At 43.1% G+C, this 24,059-nt stretch overlaps 1 long non-coding RNA gene across 1 annotated transcript; it reads left to right on the top strand.

Moving 5' to 3' along the window:
* Positions 1-12,373: 12,373 nt before the first annotated feature.
* On the top strand, positions 12,374-14,183 carry LOC107516572. Its single transcript, XR_001598331.2, has 3 exons — positions 12,374-12,747; positions 12,899-13,039; positions 13,781-14,183. It is a non-coding gene; the product is annotated as an uncharacterized LOC107516572 (long non-coding RNA).
* Positions 14,184-24,059: the final 9,876 nt, after the last annotated feature.

The raw sequence follows: 24,059 nt of genomic DNA on the forward strand, positions 1-24,059 counted from the left end.
TTCCCTTGAGGCCTGCAGTCATGCGTTAAGTATACCTGCTTCTTTCCCCAGGACTCCTAAGGGTAGGGGGTGGCGGGGGTTGGTAGGGGGAACTGAGAGATTAGTGGGAACTGGAAATGACAGTGCCTTTGAGTGTGTGCCACCTGCTAAGTCAGGTCTTCTCTCTGGACCTCAGTTTTCTCCTCTGTTAAGGAAGTTGAACTAGACCAGCCTTGCCTAATAGATATGTCATTCAAGCCAAAATTGCGAGCCACATATGTAATGTTAAATTTTCTAGCAGCCACATTAAAAGGAACGGGGGAATTAATAATATATTTTATTTAACTCAGTAGATCCTAAACATTATCATTTCAGCATGTAATCAATCTTTGTGAAAATATTAATGAGCTATTTTACATTCTTTCATTTCAAACTATATCCTCAAAAGTCCAGCGCATATTTTATACTTACAGTATCTGCCAGTTTGGACTAGCCACACTGCAAATGCTCAAAAGTCTTCTGTGGCTAGCGGCTCCCAGACAGCACAAGATTAGCCATCTTTAAGGGCTCTTCCAGCTCCACACTGTAGGAGTCTGAATCACCACACCTAGGGTGAAGTTCTTGACATCAAGAAAAAGATGTCAAGTCAGAGGGGGAAGTAAAAGCAGAGGAGATATGACTTTGGTGATTCCCCTCCCTAGAATAAGACTCAGGGAAACGCCATGTGAAAGGGTGAATGTTTTATTTTTCCTGTTGTTCCTTATTCTCTGGGTGACATCTGTCTGGTGGGTCCAGGGCTGTGTGTGTGAGAGCTTTGTGTGGATGCTTGTTTTAAAGCACTGCCCTCAGTCACCTGCACACATTATCCTTCACTTGGCCATTGACTTTAGATTTCCCACATTGCCCTCTTAGCACTCTCTCTTCAACCCTCCTTTTAACCTCTTTTTCTCCTCCCATCCCTTTATCAATACGCCAGGCCGGCACCAAGCCAGGACTGGGGTGAGGCACTCAGGGAGACACTTAGCCCTGACATTAGCACCTCCTTACTTTGTGGGCTTGTCTCTCCTAGCCCCAGTCCTACCCCCAGAATCCCCTGGGGTCTGGCTGTCTCGGAGGTGAGATGGGGGAGACTGGGAGGGTGGAATAGCAGAGTACTTCTGAGATGCCCCTGAGGGGCACAATTATTCCAGTAGATGGAATAATTAATATGCTGGGTCCCTTGTCCTGCCAAAAATGATGTGGAGAACAAGGTTGAAAGCCCTTGGAAATCAATGGAAGAAATAGTATTAAAGGAGTCTGGAAAGCCAGGTATAACTCCAACTCCAGTTATCCTCTTTTGAGTATTACCTGGCTTCAAGTGACAGGTAGAATTGTTGAGAGACACAGAAAGGAAGCTCACATGATTGAAAATGAAGAGATGAGAAGAGAGTGCGAGAGAGAGCCTCACAATAAGGGTACCTTGTTCCTCCTAAAAATAAGGCTGGTCTAACGCTGGAGAGGACCTTCATTCAGCTACAAAGCCAGCAAGGGGGGTCATTTTCCAGGAGGATGGGCCTGGGTCAGCCTCAGTCTGGGAGTTCCAGAACCAGGTCCCTGCTGACACCTCCCCTTACCAACCCCACCAACCAACACCGCTATGAACTCCGCTCTTGAGTGCAAGAATGAACTAGGAACATGGACAGCTCTACCAATGTCTTAGTCTTGACCCCTTTACCAACTTTACCTCAGAATTCAGGGCTGTAAACCTCATGCCAGGGGCTCCCCCGTTCTCTCCCTTCATTCCTATACTAGCAAAATGGGAGGTGCCACCCGTCTCCCTCCCCGACCTCAACTCACCTCAGTGAACCACAGCTCCCACCAAGTTCTTGCTGATAGTGGCTTTTCCACTCAATCGCTAAACCATACAGGAAGCATTTGAGAGCCAACTACACACCAAGCACTGTAGGAAGTATACTGCAAGTATGAGAAAGATACGACTTGGCCTCTATCCCCTGACGGGAATTTCTGTTTATTCAGCCATTTAGAAGCTGTGGATGATCTTCTGTATAACTGTGCTGGGGACGCAAAAGAAAACTGTCTTAAAGGAGCTCAGTCTGGTGGAGAGAGGGGCAGTAATGTAACAGAAGCAACGCACTGTGTTAGATATTATGCCAGAGTCACACGCAAGGACCCCGCCTGGGCCCAAAGGCCACAGTCAACACGACCCCACAGCATTCAGGGCAGCCCTCACCGGGGGCAAGAGGGAAGAGGGGTGAGGAAGGGGAGGCATCTCAGGCAGAGGAGACATAATTTACAAAGGCGCAGAGCTGTGGAACAGTCCTGCCCCTTTTCACACAGTGTGAGCTCACAGTGTGGGCAGTAGCAGATGAAGCTGGACAGGTAGACAGTGGCCAGATTGAGTGTGGAGCCCCAGACTCACCTTGGAAGCAGGACACTGAAGCATGAATCAGGAGCCTAACATGAGGTGTCCACAGATGGACAGCAGTGTGGTATCCTTATAAGAAGAGGACGTGGGGAGATACGCAGACGTGGAGGAGAGAGACAGACACAAAGAAGGCCATAGGAAGACGGAGGCCTTTGCGGAGTTATGCTGCCACAAACGAAGGCGCACTAAGGACAGGCAGCAATCACCAGAAGCTAGGAAAGGGGCATGGGACAGTTTCTCCCTCTGAGCTCCAGGAGAAACCAACTCTGCTGACACCTCCTCACTTTCAGACTTTTAGCTTCGAGAATTGTAGAAGAATAAACGTCTGTTGTTTTAGGCCACCTGGTTTATGATACTTCACTGGGGCAGCCCTGAGAAACTAATATGCCTCTGAAATGTAAGCAGTTTTGCATAGAGCAGAGGGGTATGGGAAATGCTAAAAAGAGCCTGCTAGCACAGCGGGAGTCTCAAGGACTTAATCTGTCTTCCCACCTCTACCAGGTCAAAGGGAGAGAAGTAGAGTGTGCAAAAGGTAAACACGCGTGGTGTCAGGGAGATGACACTTGAAGCCCGGGAATGCAGTCTGTAGGGAACCAGAGCTTGCGGTCAGCACTCTGGCCAACCACCAACACTGCCTGTCACCAGCCTCTTATTATTATGTGAAAAATGCCGTGGTTACAGCTCAGACTTCCCCACCTTTTCTGGGATTGACTTTAAGATTACACTCATTCTAAGAGTCTTCATGCCGAGGAAAGTTAAGAGCTGAAGCCTCCATGCTGAAACCAGAGAGGAGCTGCCAGTAACCCCAAGGCTGGCTTAGAGTCCCATTAAGTGCCCAGACTGGTTCCGTGACATGAAACCCAAGGCAGCCGGAGTTAATGGATCTGTCCTGATCTCTCTCCCCCCACCACCACCACCCTCCCCTCCTCTTCCCTCTCTCCTCTCTTCCCCTCTTCTCCCCTTCCCCTCCTTTCCCTCTCCCTCTCTCCTCTCCCTCCCTTCCCTCTCCCCCTCTCCCTCTCTCTCCCCAGCCCAGTACAGGGCAGGGACTTGGTGGCCAGGATAGTTCATACGGAAAGGAACTTGAATAAATTGAATCTTGGAGTCAGGAAGACCAGGTCTGAATCCTACCAACAGCTCCAGAGTCCATAACATCTAATTCACAGTGTTGTCATAAGCCTCAAGTAGAAATACCTCTAGTATATTCAGTAATATTCATTTACTCATACTTGGTTTTCTGGCACTGAAGACAGCTTCTTGAGTTTGTACAAGAAAGACAATCAAAACTGTGAAATGACCCAAATTGTCTTTCGGCATCTTACCACCGTCAGGCCTCTCTTTACTTCCGGTTACCCAAGTGCTCATATACTTTTCATATATTGCTCAAAAAAATTCATTCATACTAAACTGTTAATGGACTGAAAGAGTGCCTGCCTATTACCCCTTCTGGGAGTATTTTCCAGCAAAAGAAAGGCCTACTAATTCTACTCAGAAATAAAAAGGAACAAACCACTGATACATACCACAGTATGGATGAATCTCAAAAACATCATGCTGAACACGAGAATAAATGAGCACAGACTGTAGGCTTCCAGCTATATAAAACCCCTGACAGGCAGAATTTGTCTGTGATGACAGAAAGCAGAGCAGTGACTATGCAGGACTAGGGGTGGGGCGAGGATTTCCTGGGGCGCAAGGGAACTTTTTGAGGTGATGGAAATATTCTGTATCTTCATATGGTTGTTACACAGCTTATGCATTTGTCAAAATTCAACAAACTATCCTTAAAAATGGGTGTGTTTTATTATAAGTAAATTATACATCTCTAAAGATGATTTTAAAAGGAAAAAAGGGAGCCTATTAAAGAGGTTGATGCTTAATACTAAAAAACTAATCACTAAGAATAGAATTTTAAGGAAATGGAAGGATAACAGAGTCAGGCTAAAGAGGGAGGGCATTTGGAGAGAAGGTACTAGACTGACAAAATTATTTGGTGTCCTTTCAAGGAATAAAAATTTATTTTGGAAATGTGGCTTAGACAATTGAATATTTAAAACTTTGTGATTAACCATACTCCTGTTTGTCCTTCACTACGTGGTTTAAGCCGAGGATATTGAATCATGCAACAGACATGTATGGAATATCTCTATATGCCAGGCACTCTTCCAGGAGGTAGGCATTCCACAGTGAACAAGACACTCTCTGTCCTCATGGAGCTTACATTTTAGTAAAGGGAAGAGCACAATAGTCAAGTAAACATATTACATTAAGAGTTGGGGGAGGGGTTTGGAGGGAATAGAAGTTGGCCAGGGAAGCCCTCTGTGAGAAGGTGATACTCAGGCAGATAGACCTGGAGGCAGTAAAGGAGTGAGCTTTGGGGATATCTAGAAAAGGTATCCCATGTAGAACAGCAGTGCAGGGCCCCAGGCTTGGCATGCTCACCTAACAGCAAAGGCCCAAGTGACCGGAAAGGAAGGTGCAGAGGAGGGAGCAGAAGACGCTGAGGTCAGAGGAAGTGGGGAAGGAAGAGGTACAGGTCAAGTCGGGCCTTGTGAATCACTGTGAGGTCTTTGGCTTTCACTCTGAGTGAGACGGGAAGCCACGGGCAGTGAGGAATGACATGATCTGACTTACATTTTACAAGGGTCACACTCCCTGTGTCGAGAATGCACACGGAGGCTGGGGACAGGGCTGGAGACGCCTGGAAGTAGGGCGGCCAGTGGGAGGCTACTGGGTGGCAACCCACTAGAGAAGGTGGAAGCAGGTGTAGCAAAGGGCGTTATAGGAAGTGGCCAGATTCTGAACACTTTCTAAAGATAAAGCCAGCAGACTTAATGAATTAAATGTGGGATATGAAAGAAAGAAAATGAGTCAAAAATAATTCCAGAGTGTGAAGCTTTGGTTATAATTAAAAAGAAAATCCTTTTGCTATGTGTGTTATCAAGAAACGACTAGGGAGGGCTCTTAGAACAAAATTCTTCTTTTAATTAAGTGACCATGTTTTCAAAATTTAATTTAAAAAAAAAAATGAAACAATGTGGACTACCAAATGGTTTCCATACCACACACAAAGTGCAAGAGGCAGTTTCAAAAGTATAAAGACCTAAATATTCACATTTCTGAGACATTTAAAGGTTTATAGAACCGGTTGTGGGACAAAGATTTGAAACCTGGGTGATTCCATAAAATGTTATAACCACTAACTTTTCCCAACAGAATTACAGAAATGCTTTTTCTCACTGGTCTCAAAAGAATCATGAAATTAGAAATTATTTTATGATCAAGTCACTTACACCAGCGTGGCTGAGTTGGATGGATTAGAATAATTTCATGATGAAATAGGAGTTTGGTGACACAATCAGATATTAAGATTCAGAAATGAACATGTAGTTTGTCATTCCCTAGGGTGGTTTAGAATATGTCAGTCATCATTTAGCCGACAGGGAAAAATATCACATGAGCATAAAGATAACTTTTCCCATCTTGTTTTTATTCTCTATGGTGTCATCTTCCGCAAGTTTAAGTCATAGCTGGTTGGTTTTGGGTTGTTTTTTTTTTTTTTTTTCATAATTGATCACAGTGATGATTCATTTATATTCCCAGCATAGAACCGTGAATTCCTTCCTCTGCCTTCAATCCACAACACGTATCTCCCAGCAAATAAAATGAGAGGAATGAAAACACATCTATTCACAGTGACTGGGACACTTTACAGTATTAACTGTGAAAGATATGGAAGACCTTTACTTCTAAAGTGAAACAAAGTGATTCCAAATAAACTAACCATCCAAATGTCCAGAGCTCCCTATGTCCCTCAAGGGGTAGGCTTGGCTGAGACCCATAGAAGAAAACTGACCGGACCAAAAAAAAAATTTTTTTTTTCCAAAATTTACTTGATGAGACAGTGGAACCCAGAAAAATATTCCTACCAAGATAAGAAGGTTAGAAAATGAATCAATTCTCTGGTTGTAGGCGAAATATTTGGCTTTCCAATACAGACTGGCCTGAGGTTTTTAAAATACATATATTCTTTAATCTCACCTTAATCATGATTTCTTGAGTTATCAGGAGAAGAATGAAGCACCTGAAGAAAGGGGTAAGAACCAAATATTGATGGAAGGTCTACTTTGTGCCAGCTTCTCTTTTTACGTAAAAGAATTAAGAACTATACATATGTTCTTTCAAAACACATACAAAACACCTGTGCCAGGTGTGTGTAGCATTTCATATGAAACCGAATCAACAAAAGTGCTTCATCCAAATCAATAAATCACCTTTGCATCAAAATATCCTTCATCACCTGTCTCGGGTTGGAAAATCAGATTATCACCTTGTGCTGCTGCCTGTCCTTTGATTGCTAAGTTTATTCAGTATGTTGTGGGGCCAAAAGAACTAGGGTCCCACAGCGAATAGAATGAGAGTGGTTCCTACTCTGCTTTTCAGTCCTCAGGCCACATCTGAGTCTGGTCCTGGCTTCATCCCAGTGATGGACCAACGGCACCAGCGGACACAAAAGACTGATTAACTAGCTAATTCGAGGAAAACACAAACCCAAACCAGAGTGAAACTCCTGTGGGCTGGCACTTGGGAAACACCTGGAGGCCCCCACTAGCAGGGATAGCCCTGTGGCAGCTCCTAAACCGCCCCAGCCCGCAGCAGGTGGAAAACAGCACAAAGGGCTATTGGGCCTGCCATTTGCCTGCCCGTCATTTCCTTATTTCTCTTATACTACCCCAAACCAGTACTGGTTGAAACATCTTTTGAGGAAACTGATGGGTGTGATCTTGGGAGGAACAGTGTAATAGGCATAGACAAAGGTAAGTATTAAGAAACGGAGACTATTTTAAAGGAAAGTGGGAGAAGACCAAGCTGCCTTCATCTTGCTATAGATGAGGGCCCCAGATCTATCCAGGTATGACTACTCAGTGTCCGATAACCAAGGCTTGTCCTAGATCCTCTGAGAAAGCACTTCTGATTGAGACCTATGGAAATTTTATTTTCCCATTATAAAGAAGTATGGTTCTCTTCCCACAAAATAATAATACTCTGTGTGTGACAGAGATATAGATACACATATGTGCTTTGCAATGTTGAACTATTAATATTTGGTGGTACGTGGTACACTTAGAATAGTGTGTCTGGCCCAAGATAGAGCATCGGTGAATAGCTCTAGGTGGGAATAGGCTTGACCAATGAAAGGCTTCAGTTCAGAAAGACCAAGGGATGTGTCTTAGGTCCCAAATCTGGTTACCTAGCAATTCAAGATTAGAACCCTTCCGTTGCAGGCATCCAGCTGTTATATCACCCCAATTCTCACTTCATAACAATTTAGATAGCAAACTCTTTTACATCATGCATTTTTTTTAAATCTTGCATTTTTACTCCCACCCACAAAAAGCAAAAGAAACTCTTCTGGATATTCTCAAGGGCCACCAACATTCCCCAGGGATCCAAAGAGGTATTTTCAGTGAGAACCTCTCTCCATTGTCAGAACTGTGTGTACATTTTCCTTGAGAAAAATGTCCATAGCTTTATCACATTCTCAAAGGTATCCATGGAGGGATAAAGGTAAGAACCAGCATTAATCTATATCCCGTCATATTGTACTTGCCAGTGTAGATCAGGTTTTCCCTGGCTCTCAGATTTTAAAAAGACGCCTCTACAAGTGACATAAAGCATACTACAGTGATAGACCAGCACAGGCCTGGTAGAGAAGTGCAGGATCAGCCTACGGAATATGCATTTCCCTATTCTGACACTTTATTGAAAGCCTATTTGCTTACTACTGAGGAGTGTTTTTCTCTCACTAAAACACATCATGGAATATTCATTAAGAAGCAATAGTTTCTCTTTAACCAGTGTTATGGACTAGGTGTTCGTGTCCCCCCAAAATACATATTGAAACTCTAACGCTCAAATGTGATACTTGCAGATGGGGATCTTTGGGAAGTAGGGTTAGATGAGGTCATGAAAGTGGAGCCCTTGTGATGAGATTGGTGCCCTTATCAATTGAGATACCAGAGAGCTCGCGCTCTCTGCGCTCTGTACAAAAAAAAGTGGTTATCGGAGCATACAGCAAGATAGATGGTGGACACCTGCAGACCGAGAGGAGGGGCCTCAGCGTGACATCACCTCGATGTCAGACTTTCAGCCTCCAGAACCGTGAGAACACAAATTTCTCCTGTCTAAGCCACCTAGTCTATGGTATTTTGTTATGGCAGCCCAGCAGACTAACACGACCAATCAGTTTAGTTCTTTCTTTCTCAGGATGACAACTGACATCCAGAGTGTTTACAGTTTCCACAGCACTTGTGCTTTCTTTGCCTCATGTTTAATCTTGACAGAAACTCTTCAAAGCAAATGTTATCTTCATTTTACAGATGAGGAACTGAAGCTCAGAGAGGTAAGTAACCTGGTCATTGTTCAACTTTCAGAACCGGGTGCAGCACCCACGCAGCCCAGTCCCTAACTCCAGAGTCAGGTCGTTCATCCTCCGTTCTTCCCCCGCATCCCTCTGCCCTTGGCCCCTTGGCCCAGCGTGTGCTGACTTTGCAGGGGTCAGAGGCTGTGCTCTCTGCTTCCCCTGGAGAGCTGCATGTGGGCTCCCTGCCCGCCTCACCCCGCTGAGCTCATTCGCAGCTGGTGTTACCCTGCAGCCCTCAACAGTCTGCTTTTTAGACATTTAGGTTTGGCAGGATTGCAGCGCCTCCTTTAATTCCTCTTCCTCACGTGAAAAGAGCTGAAAAATTGACTTGTCTGGGGCCAGACTTGCATTTTTTAGCAAATATCTCCATCCATAGCTTATTTTCCATGATTCATACTTGATGCTATTATTGTATTTCTCTATATTATTATAAGATGCATAACAGAACTATCAAATGGCTGTATCTTTAGTATCAGTAAGGGACTTTATCTCATTCTGGGTTTCCAGCTCACGTGTAATCCTAAGGGCTTCTAGCAGGCAAAGCCCCTCTAGTCTAAACCAAGTTGGGAAGGGATGCTCAGTCCTGGGTCTCCTACCCCACTCCCCACACTCACTAATTCCATACCCTTCCCCATCTCTCCTCTGCTGAACACCTTCCCCTTTCTAATCTGCTCTTTGCCTTTTTCTGTTTTAAGATAACATCTGTTGAGCACCTTCTTATTCTAGGCACTGCATTATATGTTTTATATCCATTATCTTAATCAATTTCCTCTCCCAGGACGAAGCTGATAAAAACATTCATGATAAGAAATATAGGACAGATAAGGTTAAATGGTTTAACCCTGGGGCACTTTAAGTGAAAACCAAACCTACTGCCAAAGCGTGAATCTGTTGTAAATATAAAAGTATGAGTAAACCAATAAGGAAGGAAATGCGAGATTTGGTTTAATTTGGTAGACTGGAGGTGTCTTCCTGTAAGACTCTGAATCATGTTATCAGGTGTTCCTTCACCTGTCCCTCTTTTCCAAGACTGTTTCCATTGGCAAGTATCATTATTCAGTTCAATTCAACACAAGGGTACATATTAAGCTCCTACTGTGTGAGGGCATTGTACTGATCTTGCAACACAAAGATCTCTGCACAAAGGAGGCTCCTGAACTCTGGAAACAAGAGAAAGTCCATTAATGTCTCTTTACATTTTTCAGGGGAGAAGTCTCATATTTTTCTGAGATTTTCAAGGTTCTTCAATTCACTAGAGGTTAAAAATGATTGCTTTACAGATTTAAGTTATAACATAACTCCCCAGATGTTAACATACTTCATCAAAAGAATGAACATAAAAACAGAACTAAAATTACAACCAAACAACAGCAACAAAAACAAACAATCCAATTCAAAAATGGGCAGAAGACCTAAATAGATATTTCTCCAGAGAGGAAATACAGATGGCCAATAGACATTATGAAAAGATGCTCTAGGTCATTAATCATCAGAGAAATGTAAATTAAAACCACAATGAGATATCATCACCTCACATCTGTCAGATTGGCTGTCATCATTAAATCAAAGAACAAATGTTGGTGAGGATGTGGAGAAAAGGGAATCCTCACACACTGTTGGAGAGATTGCAAATTCGTACAACCACTTTGGAAAACGGTCTGAAGTTTCTTCAAAAAATTAAAAATAGACCTACCTTTTGACCCTGCAATTGCACTTCTGAGTATTTATCCAAAGAAAACCAAAACAATTATTTGTAAAGTTCTATGCATCTCTATATTCACGACAACACTGTTGACAATAGCCAAGAATATGGAAGCAACTTAAATGCCCATCAATAGACAACTGGATAAAAAAAGTTATGGTTCATACATACAATGGAATATTATTCAGCCATACAAAAATGAAATCCTACCATTCACAGTGACATGAATGGATCTAGAGGTTATTATGCTGAGTGAAATAGGTCAGACCGAGAAAGATAAACATGATTTCACTTATATGCAGAATCTAAGGAACAAAAAGAACAAACTAATCGAAAACAGATTCACAAATATAGAACACAATCTGGTGACAGCCAGAGGGGAGGAGGATTGGGAGGCTGAGAGAAAGAGGTGAAGGGTTAAAGAAGTACAATTTAGTAGTTAATAGATGGTCAAGGGGATGGGGAGCATGGCATAGGGAATGCAGTCAGTAGTAATGTAATGGCTGTGTGGAGAGCCAGAGGAGAGAAAGAGCAACAGGGGATCGTTTTATAAACTATATAAATGTCTAAGCAGTGTACTGTATACTTGAAACTAATAATAAAATTTCTAAAAACTGATATAAAAATACATACAAAAACGAAGTCCCTGTCTTTGTTATCGTCTGTCATGGAGGTATACTGTGACTGTGTGAAACAGAAGCAAGCTCTACCCACCTTCACTCTCTCCTCCGGTCCTGTAGCATCAACCTGGACCCAAACAAAAGGAGTGGTTGTCTATGCTACTCCACCTAAGGCACCAGACTAAGCTGGGAGGCCCAGGAACTGATCTCTTACTTAGCACTTGGTGTTCATCCCTTATAAGTCAACAATTTAATTTGTTTCCTTGTCTAGATTTGCCTTTAATGCACAAAAGGGGCATGAGAATTAAATATTAAATCAAGAAGTATTCAGAGCCTGCTACGTGCTGCCCGACATGGGAACCTGGCTGATCAGCATACAGACAACGGGGAACCTCCGGGAAGATTCCTGCTAAGATTACCAACTACTTCCCCATGCCTTTAGCGCTGCACACCCATCCCCTGAAAGAAAAACAGATGTAAACTGAATTCCCAGAACACTCAGGGTGTCTCTCTCCCTCTCTCTCCACCCTGCCTAGAGGGAAAGGGGGAGAGACTCTCCTTAGAGAGAGAGAGAGAGATAGATCCAAGTTCGAGATCTCTAGATAATCTCTCTCTCTCTCTCTTTCCCTCTCTCTCTCTCTCTCTCTCTCTCTCTCTCTCTCTCGCGTTATTCCTTCTCTACCAAACTTTCCTTTTGACTCTAACTCTGGCATGTGCTTGAATTCTTTCCTGTGTGCAGTCAAAGACCTTCGCCAATTCTCTCTTAGTGCAGGACTTGAGTCCCCACTTGCAGGGATTCATCCTGTCCTGCATCACCTTGAGTGAAGAGTCATCACGATAAACAATGTTAAGTATACACGCACATATGCATATGCTCACATTATAATTTAAGCAACAGCTATCTGGCTTATCCATCTGGTTCATTCATTCATGCATTCAATCAGCACTTACTAACCTACTTGGAACCAAGCTCTGAACTTAAGGACATAAGTAAAGGAAGTCCTGTCCTTAAAGCCCTCACAGTCTAATAGGACAGACAGACATAGAATCACAGGATTACAATACAGTGAGTTACAGGCAAAGAAGTAAATAAACAGAATTTAGAAGAAAGAAGGCAATTTATCCTGTAGGGATAAAGAAGGCAGGAAGATTTCACAGTAGGAAAGACTTCCTAGCTGAAGAGTAAGTTTAGACCAGACATAATGAAGAAGGCACTTAATAGATGTTGTCCCTCTAGAGGGTTGCCTTCCACGCCTGCACTCATTCACTCTACAAATACTAATCCAACACCTATGAAATGCTAAACACTAACTTCCCAGCCCTCAACTCTCTAAAGACAACAATGCACAGTCAAAACACCTCAGGGTGTGCCCCAGACCCCTTTCACCAGAGTGAGAAAGATAATTTGCATTGCAAACACCCTGGCTAGGGTGGAGGGCACTTTATGAAGAGGGGTTGCTGAGCTCAGGCAGTTATAAGACCAGTTAAAGTCTACTCTCATTTCTGGCTTAGTGAAAACCAGCCTTTGATATGAGCTACACCAGGAAGGCTCATCTAACCCCAAATCTCATACCAGAACCCTGTCATCCACCTGAGGGTAGGCCAAGAGCATTAATATTTTGAAATGCTAATATGCCATGAAATGCTAGTATATTAATCTGGTCGTTAGGTTATTATTCATACTTGTGTATAAATTGTAACCCAATGCTCCTCTCCTAATAGTTGCTAACTATCTTCCCCACTGCAAGCCCACTCTGCCTGCAACTGTGAAGAGCCAGCAGTATCTGGGAACTAACTGATGCCTCTCCATCGGCCTGAATCAAAGCCTGGCTGACCACTGACTGGTGCAACTGCAGGAGCAGGAGTATGAAAGCTCCCACTTGTCTCAGGTAGGATCAAGTCTGCTTACTCCCACTCCCCACTTCCAGGCAAACCCTGCAGAGACTGCCCTCTGCGGGACTTCACCTGAGATCACACCATACTCGACTTCATCCTCTGCCTTGTCCAGCTGTCCCACTGATCTCCCGCTGGGAGCCTGACCTGTAGGTAAGAAAAGAGGAGATGCTGCACCACGAAAATAAATTCCCACTGTTTGTGTTGCCTTGGGGAGGCCATCTGAGGAGGGACTGCAGGGGCCTGAGACACAGGGTTTGAAGGGTGATTGGCAAAGCGCCCTGTGGTATTCGTTATCATTGTTACTCTTTCCTGTTCCCATCTCAGGCCTTCAAAACGTCCATAACCATGGCCGCCATCCACTATACACTGTGAGAAGGGCCACACACATTTTCTGATTTAATCCTTACAAAAACCTCATGCAGTGGGCATTATTTGTAGCTCCACTTTATGGGGAGGAAACCAAGGCTTTATAAGGCTCATTTACTGGCCCAAGGCCACAAACCTAGCCAAGAGGAGAGCCAAGACCAACCTCATGCTTCTGGCCTGAGACTGGACTTTTCACACCACCATAGGTTGAAACTGATGTCACTCTCTCAAGGATTTCCGTGGACTGAAACTATATCTGTAGCTGCAGAGAGGAGAGTCAGAGGGAGTCCCAGCCCAGCGGGCCTAAAGGCTCCCTGCCCTCTCCAGTGGAGCCACTTGCTCACCTCAGCTCCCACCTCCTTCCACAGGGCTTTCTAAGGAAGCTGAGAAGCACGATTTCTCCTCACACACGGTGACCGATAGTGACTTTGAAGACAGTGGAAGCTCCTGTGAGATCTCGCTGAGAGGGAGCAGACCCACCTAGCTGTCGCAGGGAGGCAGTACTGACTGGAACTGAAAGTAAGCTTTATTCTTGGCTTTTTATTCATTAAACACTTAGTTAATTATCATTTAGTGAATATCAACTAGGCACCAGGTTCGATGCTAGGCCCTCAGGTGACCAAGATGAAAATAAAAACAAAAGCAAAGCCCCCTGCTCTTAGAAAAGGAAATAGTCTAATTTGTAGAGATGACAGGTAGGTAAACAGGTGTGAGGTAAACAGGTGTTACAATGCAGGAAGTGCTGAAAATGCGAAGCAACTATGAAAAACATTGCCTAGGTTTTACTTCTGGTGGGTTTGGCACTTAAGTGCTATGCGGTTATTTAAAAACTGTAAGCTTCAATTTCTTCAGCAGTAAAATCTGAATAAGACCTTCCTCTTAAGATTGTAGGAAAGATTAAACCACAAATGTATATGAAATGTTTACCTGGGGACTGTTCCTGATTAGCTCCTAGATAAATGCCAACCTTCACAACCTTGGGCAAGTGACTTAACCCTTTTCTACTCAGCTTCCCAATCTATAAATTAGGGCTAACAACACATCGTCCATACTTCTGGATCTGTCAATAACAGAGGTTTCCTTAAACTCTAAGAGGCGTTGTAGAAACCAAGGAGGAAAAGCCATCAGCATTAGGAAGACTTCCAGTAAAGTTAGGAGATGCTAAGAGGAGCACCCGTGGGGAGCACAACATACACAGCATGTGAATAAGTGCTGAGTTATACAGCGCCTGCTCTATCTCTGTGATTCTTCAAAGAGGAGTGGGTGAGTGTCGGGGTGACCCACAGGGCTGTAATGGTTGAGGGCAGACTGCCACAGAGGTGGGACCTGAGCTGTGAAGAACATGTGGGACTTTATCTACATAGGACTTTATGATTCCACATGGAATCAGGGATGAGCACGGGGTTTTTGCAGACAAGAGATAAGAGTGGGTCCTGTCAGGAGGCATTTAAAATATAATCACAGGCCTTCAGGGCTTCCTACTTCAGTAGATGCGAACACTACCAGGCTCATTCTTTGCCCATGGTCCTAGCAGCCGCCCTTAATGCCTCAAATACTCTTCTCAAGAGCCCATTCCTCCAAGTAGCAGCCTGAAGTCACCTGTTCCCAGCTGTTCCCAGACCTTTGAAGAACTGTGGGCTCCATAATCAATCTGTGTCATGGAGAAAATGTCTGAGAAACACAGCTTGAAAGGCCAAGCATGTCCCAGCAGAGTAGCCGATCACATCTTACTAGTGCTTTACATGCCAAATAAATGAGAAAAAGCAAATAAACACTCCCAGAATAAATGAGGCAGTTATGAGAAGATGGTGTCTGGTCTTTCCAGTAGAGCTGGGGCTGGGGGGCGGGGGGGTACTTCCTTCAAAGAAAATCACTCACCTTGCTCAGTTTCCCTTGGGCACAGTGATTTATCGGAGCACATCTATTTATTATTAGCAATTGCAGGCACAAGCAATAGAAATGGAGCCCATACCTCCCAGCTGAACCATCCTTGCTCAGTGACTTGTAACTATTTATATGTCTCCATTGAACAGCACATATTAAACTGGTGCCTAAATAAACAAGTGAAAAAGGTTAATTTCCTGGCAGGAAATTCCTGTGTAATTAGTCAGCAGCTCCAGCCCCTGCGCTGTCACTAACCAGCAACGTGACCTTTAGCCAGTCCACCTCTCTCCATCCCCACTGCCAAAACCCTAGGCCAGGCCACTATGGCCCTCTCCTGAACCACAGCTTCTAACTGATCTCCATCTCTAGTTCTCCTCTTTCCCCAAGTATTCCCCATTCCAAAGACCTTTAGTGTAGTGAACTTCCTCAAATCCCAAATCTGGTCCACTCTCTTCCTTAAAATCCACAACATCTCTTCATTTACTCTAGGATCAAATTCAAACACCTTTGTATAATTTGCTAAGTTGTGCTCTGGCTCCTGCTTACTGTTCCGGACACGTAGCTTTCCTTTCCCCATCCAGTACACTATGTTCCAGCCGTATTTCTAACTGCCCATGTTTCTTTGTATCACACTAACAATAACACAAACACTTATTTGAGTGTTGTCTATGTTTTGTTCTAAATAATAGATATTGTTCTAAATAATACTTCCTGCATTAATTAATCTTTATAATGCTACTAGATAATAACTATGATTATCTCCCTTTTACAGATGAGGAAATCAAGGTGCAGGAAAGTGAAATAATTGTCCCAGGTTACCTCGCAATTAAATGGTAGAATCTGAATACATCATGTTCATTGTCTCCTCCCTCCCTCTTCTGATCTCCAAGTCTTTATACAGGGGATTCTCTCTGCTCGAAAGACCATTTCTTCTCTCATCCTTCCTCTTTTCCACCCTTTCTTTCCTTGGCTAACTCCTACTCCTTGAGAGTTCTCATGTACATAGTGCCACCTCTGAGCTTCCCTTCCCCAGACTGCCCTCTCCCCTCGATAGCAATTAGTCTCCAAAGACGGCCCCCAATGAATGATGTCTCCCGGTACTCACACCCTGATGTAGTTCTCTCACATATTGAATCTCAGCTGGCCCTGTGACTCATCACAGACTATGGCAGATGTAATACTGAGTAACTTCCAGGCCTAGGTCATAAAAAGGCTGGCAGCTTCCACCCAAATATCTTGGAATGCTTACTTTGGGGCAAATCAGACACTATGCAAGAAGTAGCTCATAATGTGAGGAAGCCAAGATAGCCACATGGAAAACGATGGGAGATAGAGAGATGCCCAGCCAAACCCAGTTATTCCAGCCATCCAAAGCCATGTACCACATACGTGATAAAGAAATAATCTAGGATGTCCAGCCTGGTTGAGCCTTCAGATAACACCAGCCTCAGCCACCTCCTGATGGCAGCTGTATGAGAGACCCCAAGAGGGGAACCATGTAGCTAAACCCTGTCAACCCCGCTGAACTGTGATTTGTTATTTTAAGCCACTAATCTTTAGGGTGGTTTTGTTAAGCAGTAATAAACAACCAGAACAACGGGGGTAAACAATAGATTGCATCTACCCTCAAGGAAGTTTTAGTCTAATGAAAAAAACTGTCAAGCAAACAGGTAGGTACACTAGTTGTGATGAATTTGGGTGTTGGGGGAAGGATAAAGGATTGACAGTCCAGTCCTTGGCATGACAAAGCTGAAAATAAACTAAAGAAAGCAGTATGGTATGGTTGATAAAAGCATGGGCTTATTAGTCAGATGGAATTGTTTGCGTCTTGGCTCTGCACTTGCTTTTTGAGTGACTTAAAGGAAAATTTCTCACACACTCTGAACATCACCTTCATCCATCTATAAAATAGAGATAACAATGCTTAGTTTAGAAGATAGTCATAAATATGAAATTAAGTACTGTTTGTAATGTTTTTCACATTACTACTATATAGTAACATTCTATATGTAACATACATATCACATGCGACTAAATATATTTATAGTCAATTATAGAAAAAGAATATGGCCTAGTGATAACCTGGGCTCATTGAAGCTCATGTCAAACCAGTACAGCAGAAAATTCTCATGTGAACTTATCTCCATGTTGTACATTTTATGACTAAATTGTTAATTATATTCCACTTACTTGAAAGTCCATATCTTTGGGACAGAATGAGGAGGTATACTTCGGTGTATACTAAACAGGAGACTGGACTAGCCACTCTTCGAGGGCAGAAAATAAATCTTGTTCATCCTCATACCGCATGCATATAACAGAACCTGGCACATAGCACCTGCTTACTAAGTATGAGTCGAATGAATGAATGAATGAATGAATGAAAAGGACTCACAATAACTGAGCACATACAAAGTGCCAAGACTAAGCTGAGTATTTTACCTTGAATATCTCATTTCGTTCCCATAACAACCCTATGATATAGAAATATAGTTACTTCTGATTGAAACCATTCTTCAGCATTCAACACCTTGTTTAATATTACTTATACCATGAACTTGGGGATGATATTTTTCAAAAAGGAAAAGCATGGTTTGACTTAACTGGCTAGAGAAGACTCTCACTGCCAGAGTTTATCTTCCAATCATTACATAAATATATGAATAACCTTTGAAAGGTAAGATAAGCATGTGAAGGCAACGTAGCTGAGATAGCTATCCAGTAACTGAAGGAGAATGAGGACCAGGCGTGTAGGTCCGTTAAGACTATAACTGTATATTTGCAGTTCCTAGATGACAGGAATTCCAATCCAGAGATCAAACTAGATGTCAGGAGACAAAGAACCTTGCTAATAAAAGAGAAGGCTCTGTATTTTAGCTTTCTGTCAAAAAGAGAATGTACCTACATCAGTCTGGGTCTAATTAGGAGGTTCACATAGTATTTTATACAGGGAAAGTTTAATGTAAAGAATTATGAACCTATGCTAGGAGTATAACTATAAGATATAAAGAGAGCTTTATTTTAATTTTCGATCAATTAATTTAATTAATTATTTTTATGGTGATGTTGGTTAACAAAATCCAGTAAGTTTCGGGTGTATATTTTAACAGTAAAGCATATATATATTTACGTTGTATGTTCACCTCCCACAGTTAGATTTCTTTCTCTCACCACAAATTTGACCCCTTTTACCCCATTTACCTCCCTGCCTTTTCTCCCTACCTTCTGGTAACCACTAGTCTATGGTAACCACTAGTCTATTGTCCTTGTCCATGAGTCTCTGTTTGTCTTGCTCATTTGTTGCTATGAACATCGGTGTGCAAATATCTTTTCAGATATGAGTATTCAAGTCTTTGGGGTAAATACCAGTAGAGGGATTGCTGGAGCATATGGTAGATCAATTCTTAGTTTTCTGAGGAACCTCCATACTGTTTTCCACAGTGGCTGTACCAATTTTCAGGCCCACCAGCAGCGTATGAGGGTTCCTTTTTCTCCACATCCTCTCCAACAATTGTTATTACTTGTCCTGTTGACTATAGCTAATCTAACAGGTGTGAGGTGGTGTCTCATTGTGGTTTTGATTTGCATTTCCCTAACAGCTAGAGATGTTGAGCATCTTTTCGTATGTTTGTTGGCCATTTGTATGTCTTCTTGGGAGAAGTGTTTGTTCAGGTTGTCTGCCCATTTTTTGATTGGATTGTTTTTTGTTGTTACTGAGTCGCATGATTCTTTGTATATTTTGGGTATTAGGCCCTTATCGGAGGCATCGCTTGCAAATATATTTTCCCATTCAGATGGCTGTCTCTTTGCCTTGTTGATGATTTCTTTTGCTGAGCAGAAGCTTTTTAGTTTGATGTAGTCCCCTTCATTTATTTTTGCTTTTACTTCCCTTGCCTTTAAGGTCAAATTCATAAAATCCTCTTTAAGTCCAAGGTACTTGAGTTTAGTTCCTATGTTTTCTTCCATGCATTTTATTGTTTCAGGTCTTATATTCAGATCCTTAATCCATTCTGAGTTAATTTTGGTGTGTGGTGATAGACAATAGTTTTATTTCATTCTTTTGTAGGTGGCTTTCCAGTTTTCCCAGCACCATTTATTAAAGAGGCTTTCCTTTCTCTACTCTATGTTTTTGGATTTTTTGTCAAAAATTATTTGCCCATATAAATATGTGTTTATTTCTGGACTCTCGATTCTGTTCCACTAGTCTGTATATTTTTCTGCCAGTATCATTCCATTTTGATTATTGTTGTTTTGTAGTATAATTTGAAGTTGGGCAGAGTGATAAAGAGAACTTTAAAGGATACTTTTAGAGCTGAGAGAGATTACCCAAGGAAAGACAAACTTGGAGGTGAGGCCCCATCCCAAAGGCTAGGCTTCAGGTCTCATTGGAAAGATGTTGTCACAGACACTGATGGTTGAGAAGCCAGTGAGTTGCCCAGGCCAGAGCTGGTTCACAATCTTTAGGCAGGCAGGACACAACTCTCCAGGGTGCAGGCGGGCACAGGAAGTGCAGGCTACAGAGGCCACTGCAAGCATGGATTATGAAGAACCACGTAGGGAGGGTCACAGGAAGGTGGCCACTGGGCCTGCACGGTCTTCATGGGCACACAGCTGGGGCAGAGAACCACTGTGCTCACAGACTCACACCACTGACCGTCGGTGCAGCAAGAACAAGAGAGAGAAAACACAATGCACCAGAACTAGGAAGAGAGCTACTGGGGATGGTCAAGATGCGACCACCAGTTTGACCCATGAGCTGGAACCAGGCAATTGGAGGCACCCGATTCCTTCCCCTGTGCTTGGAATGTACATTCTTCCTGTCTTCCCTGCTCCTAGGAGCTGCCCCAAGGATACAGCCTTGAGATAGAAATGGGGTATTGAGATCATCTGGACCAGGTATGTGACTGACCTCAGTTAAGGATCCCTGGGTACATGACTGAGCCCAATAAGGGCCTCCATGTAAACTTTTAAGGGTTGGTGGGTGAGTAGGAGAAATTACTCATTTTGCACCAGCCCAGGAAAGCTCAAAAGTAAGTTCCTTTGCTTATTAAACCTGCCACCTCCCAATCTGAAGTGGTCTCCCTTCTATCTCTTCTTGCTCTCCAAGTATGGGAGCCACTTTCAGATTACACCTGGAAACTCCCAAGAAGGTTGCAACTCAACAATCCGCAAGCAAGCCAGGAAAGCAAAGAATTGGGTCTAGGGAAAGAGACATCCAAGGGGAGATCTCAAGTTGGCCATTGAAGTCTATGTGGGCAGGGGTGTCCAGTATGTAAAATGCTTACGGACTGTCACCTAAGTATAGGTGAAAACACCAGCTAGCTTTAATTTGCTTGTTTGAGGAACTGCACACAGCACAATGCAGCAAAGAAGGGAAGCAAGTGGCTGTGCAGGGGCTGGCCTCTGCCGTGGGCAGTTCAGCTGGTCACCAATGCCCAACTGGAGGTTGAAACTCGAGTTAGGGAGTTGGAAGAAGAGCTGAGGTTAGAGCTGTACTCTGCTAGCTTCAGGACTGGCAGACAAGTGGAAGAGCAGGATAACAAAAGATCCAAGCGTGCCATTTTGCAAAGCCAGGAGGACACGAGCTGCCATATATTAAGGTCCACGTGCTTGTGACAAAGCCTAATTGGTATGCTAAGAGGTGCAATCCCTGAGAAGGTGCTGAGAGTGAAGGGGAAGGAGTTATGGTGATTGACAGCGAAACAGACCGATGCCCCATGCAGTCAGATCCCAATACAAAGGACTTTTTAAACAGCAATTGCTCCAAAAACCACCTAGGAGAAAATTTACATTTTTCTGTCTCTTAAAGTTGTAAGTTTTATCATGTCTTTAAGAGGTAAACAGCTAAACGCTAAACAAAACATCGCCCATAGAGACTAAAGGGGTGGGGGGAGCGAGAGAGGTCTTTTACTACAAAATAATGATGAAAAAAAGAACTATATATGGGATGTACTATGTGTGTTTTCAGTAAAAGAAGGTATGAAAAATGCAATTTTGTTCAGGGGAAGTGTGAACAAAAAAGGGGATCTATGGAAAATAACTTCGCAGTGCAATCCACTCATAAATTCCTAACTGGGCAGGTCATCTGGGTAGTCTCGTCCCAGGCATACAACTCCTTTAGTAAAAGGTTTATCTTCGCCTTAAGCAAGCCCTGTCCATTGGTTCTGTGCATCTAGGTTAACACACCTTTGAAACAAGTTTCAATCACCCTTAAGAAAGCACATAATCTTGTTAACTTTCCTGTAATCCAATATCCGCCTTGGTTTTCCCACTTCCATATAATCTGCCTTAGTTCCTTCCCTCCTTAATTCCAAGTACATAAAAGAGGCTGCAAAACTGTGATTCTCTGGAGCATTTGAGATCTTGCTCCCCAACACATGTCATCAGTTTGGCCCAAATAAAGTCTTACGAAAGCTTTCTACAGATTCGGATGTTTCTTAGGTCAACATAAGAAAGATATAAAGAACATTTTTTTGGTAAAAATAAGTTTCTCTTACACTAAAAAAAAAAAATTGTTTCAAAATAAGAACGGAAAAAATAGGACAAAAGCTGAAAGTACTTCAAAGTTTCAGGAGGTTTAAGAAAGGTTCATGGAAAAGGGATCTTGAGTAAAGAATTTTGTGTGGTCAAACTGCCTGAGATTGGAATGGATAACTAAGTCAAGTACATCATTTCGTGTGTGTATGTGAACTCTTACCACATCTTTAACTATGGCCATTTTTAAGTCGATTGTTATTTACAGACAGCTGTTTTACACTGATACTTTTACAAAACTGTTCATGCCAAGGTGCTTCATCTCCAAGGAGATTCATGGAAAGACTGACAAGCGCAGATTTCTAAAATCAATTTGCCTTCACGTGGTTAGGAGGATAACGAATCTTTGTAGCGTTTCCACAATGCCACTCGCATAGCCCCACAATATGTCATGGGATGGTTCTCCTCCCATCAGTAACACAGACCCATGGCACTGATGATGTAATGTTAACATGTGAAGACTTGCCTTTGCTGCTGGACACTGTGGGCTTTGCTGGAACATCTGTGAAAGAGGAAATGGGAAATGAACGCACAGAAAATTCAAGGCCCGGGCACCGCCATAAGGTTTAAGAGTTGCTTGGTTAGGTAAGAGGTGTGTTGTCCCAGAAGCTATGTTTGGTAGATGCCAGCCTATCCAACCCTTAAGAACATAGAGGAGGTGCAAGTATTTATAGGGATTTGGGGGGTTGGGAGGATTTTTATTCTCCACCTTTACAGGGCATCTGTCCTTTATGCCACCTGGTAATAAAAGGGCACATGTGGGACTAAGAATCAGAACAGCTATCTGCCTTTGAGAAGACAGACATACTAGTGAAGCAGATTAAAGCTCTGGGCATCTTCCAACCATGGCTACCATTTCAGTTAGATGTGTCTGGAAAGTATGAGTTAGGCACTGTGGCAGAGATAACAGAAGGAGAAAATGCCCCAGGATTTTGGTCCCACCCTTGCAAAGGGTCAGAAAGTTGATATACCCCCATAAAGCCACAGCTCCTAGCAGTGTACATGACACTGCTCCAGGTAGAGCCTCTCACACAGCAGCCAGCAGGCTAAACTCAGAACATTTTGGCAGGTGATCATTCATTCATAAGCCCTGGCAGTTAACCCTTTGCTCTGACAGTTGGGCTGTTCTAAAGGGATTAGCCCTGTGGTTTGCATAATGGGAAGCTGAGGAGGGGGGATGATCATGAGTAGGCCTTTGTAGGGCCCAGATGTGTGAAAGGACATTTGGGTTCACCTGCAAGAGCCTGAGGCAGTCTTCCACAACCTGGCTCGAAATGTGCTGACACCCCCTCGCAATCAGGAAGCTTATGCCCTAGCAACTGACCCTTACATAGATACAGCAGATTGAGTGCACAGAAAGAGTGGCCGCCGCAGTACTCGGGTCAGATAGCATATTGCCAAGGTTGCCAGTTTGCATGAAAAAGGGCAGAAGAAGAAAGCAGGTAGCGCAAACAGCATATGCAAAGGCCCTGCGGCAGGCAGCTTAGGGACAAACTGGGGGAAGGAGGATAAGTGGAAATGTTGCTGGAGAGGCTAGTAGGGCTATGCAGAGCCTTGAAGGCCATGCTAAGTGGCTTTGTCTTTCCTTTGTCCACAGAGTAACAGGAAGACACTGAAAGGTGTGTGGATGAGCTTGTTGTTTGTTTGTCTTTTTCAAGGCTGACAACGGTTGCTTCACCTAGTGGGGAAATCTGGAAAAAGACCAGAATTAGTGACAAATATCTACTTGGATTGACACTCTCCGCCTCCTCCGAACTCATTTACTCTGTATTCTTTATGTTCCCCCTTCTTCAGTTTACCAGCTATGCAATCTTCAAGAAGCTACTTATTTGAGATTTCACTCCTTTTGAAAAGGAAGATAGTAACAGTAGCTACCTTTAGAGAACTTCTGTGCAAGTTAAAGCATGTACATAAAACCCTTAGGAGAGCATCTGATACATAGCATGAGCTCAGAAATATTAGCAGTCCTTATTTTATATCTTAAGCATTATATTATCTATTGGTTTAATCTTTAATTACTTATACTATATAATCAGCATTCCATTTTAATTTTCTTGAATCATCCTTTCATTGTGCACTTCTTAATTTTAACCCTCCAATTAAGACTAAAGGCTTCTTAAAGGCAAAAACTGTCAACTCATAATCTAACATGCTTGCTGATCTAAATATTTGTGGGCTGATTCGTTCTTCAGAGTTTGATCAGCATCTATTCCCATTTCTTTTGAATGA

The sequence above is a fragment of the Rousettus aegyptiacus genome, unplaced genomic scaffold (genome assembly GCF_014176215.1).
Source record: "Rousettus aegyptiacus isolate mRouAeg1 unplaced genomic scaffold, mRouAeg1.p scaffold_m13_p_2, whole genome shotgun sequence".
NCBI lineage: Eukaryota > Metazoa > Chordata > Mammalia > Chiroptera > Pteropodidae > Rousettus > Rousettus aegyptiacus.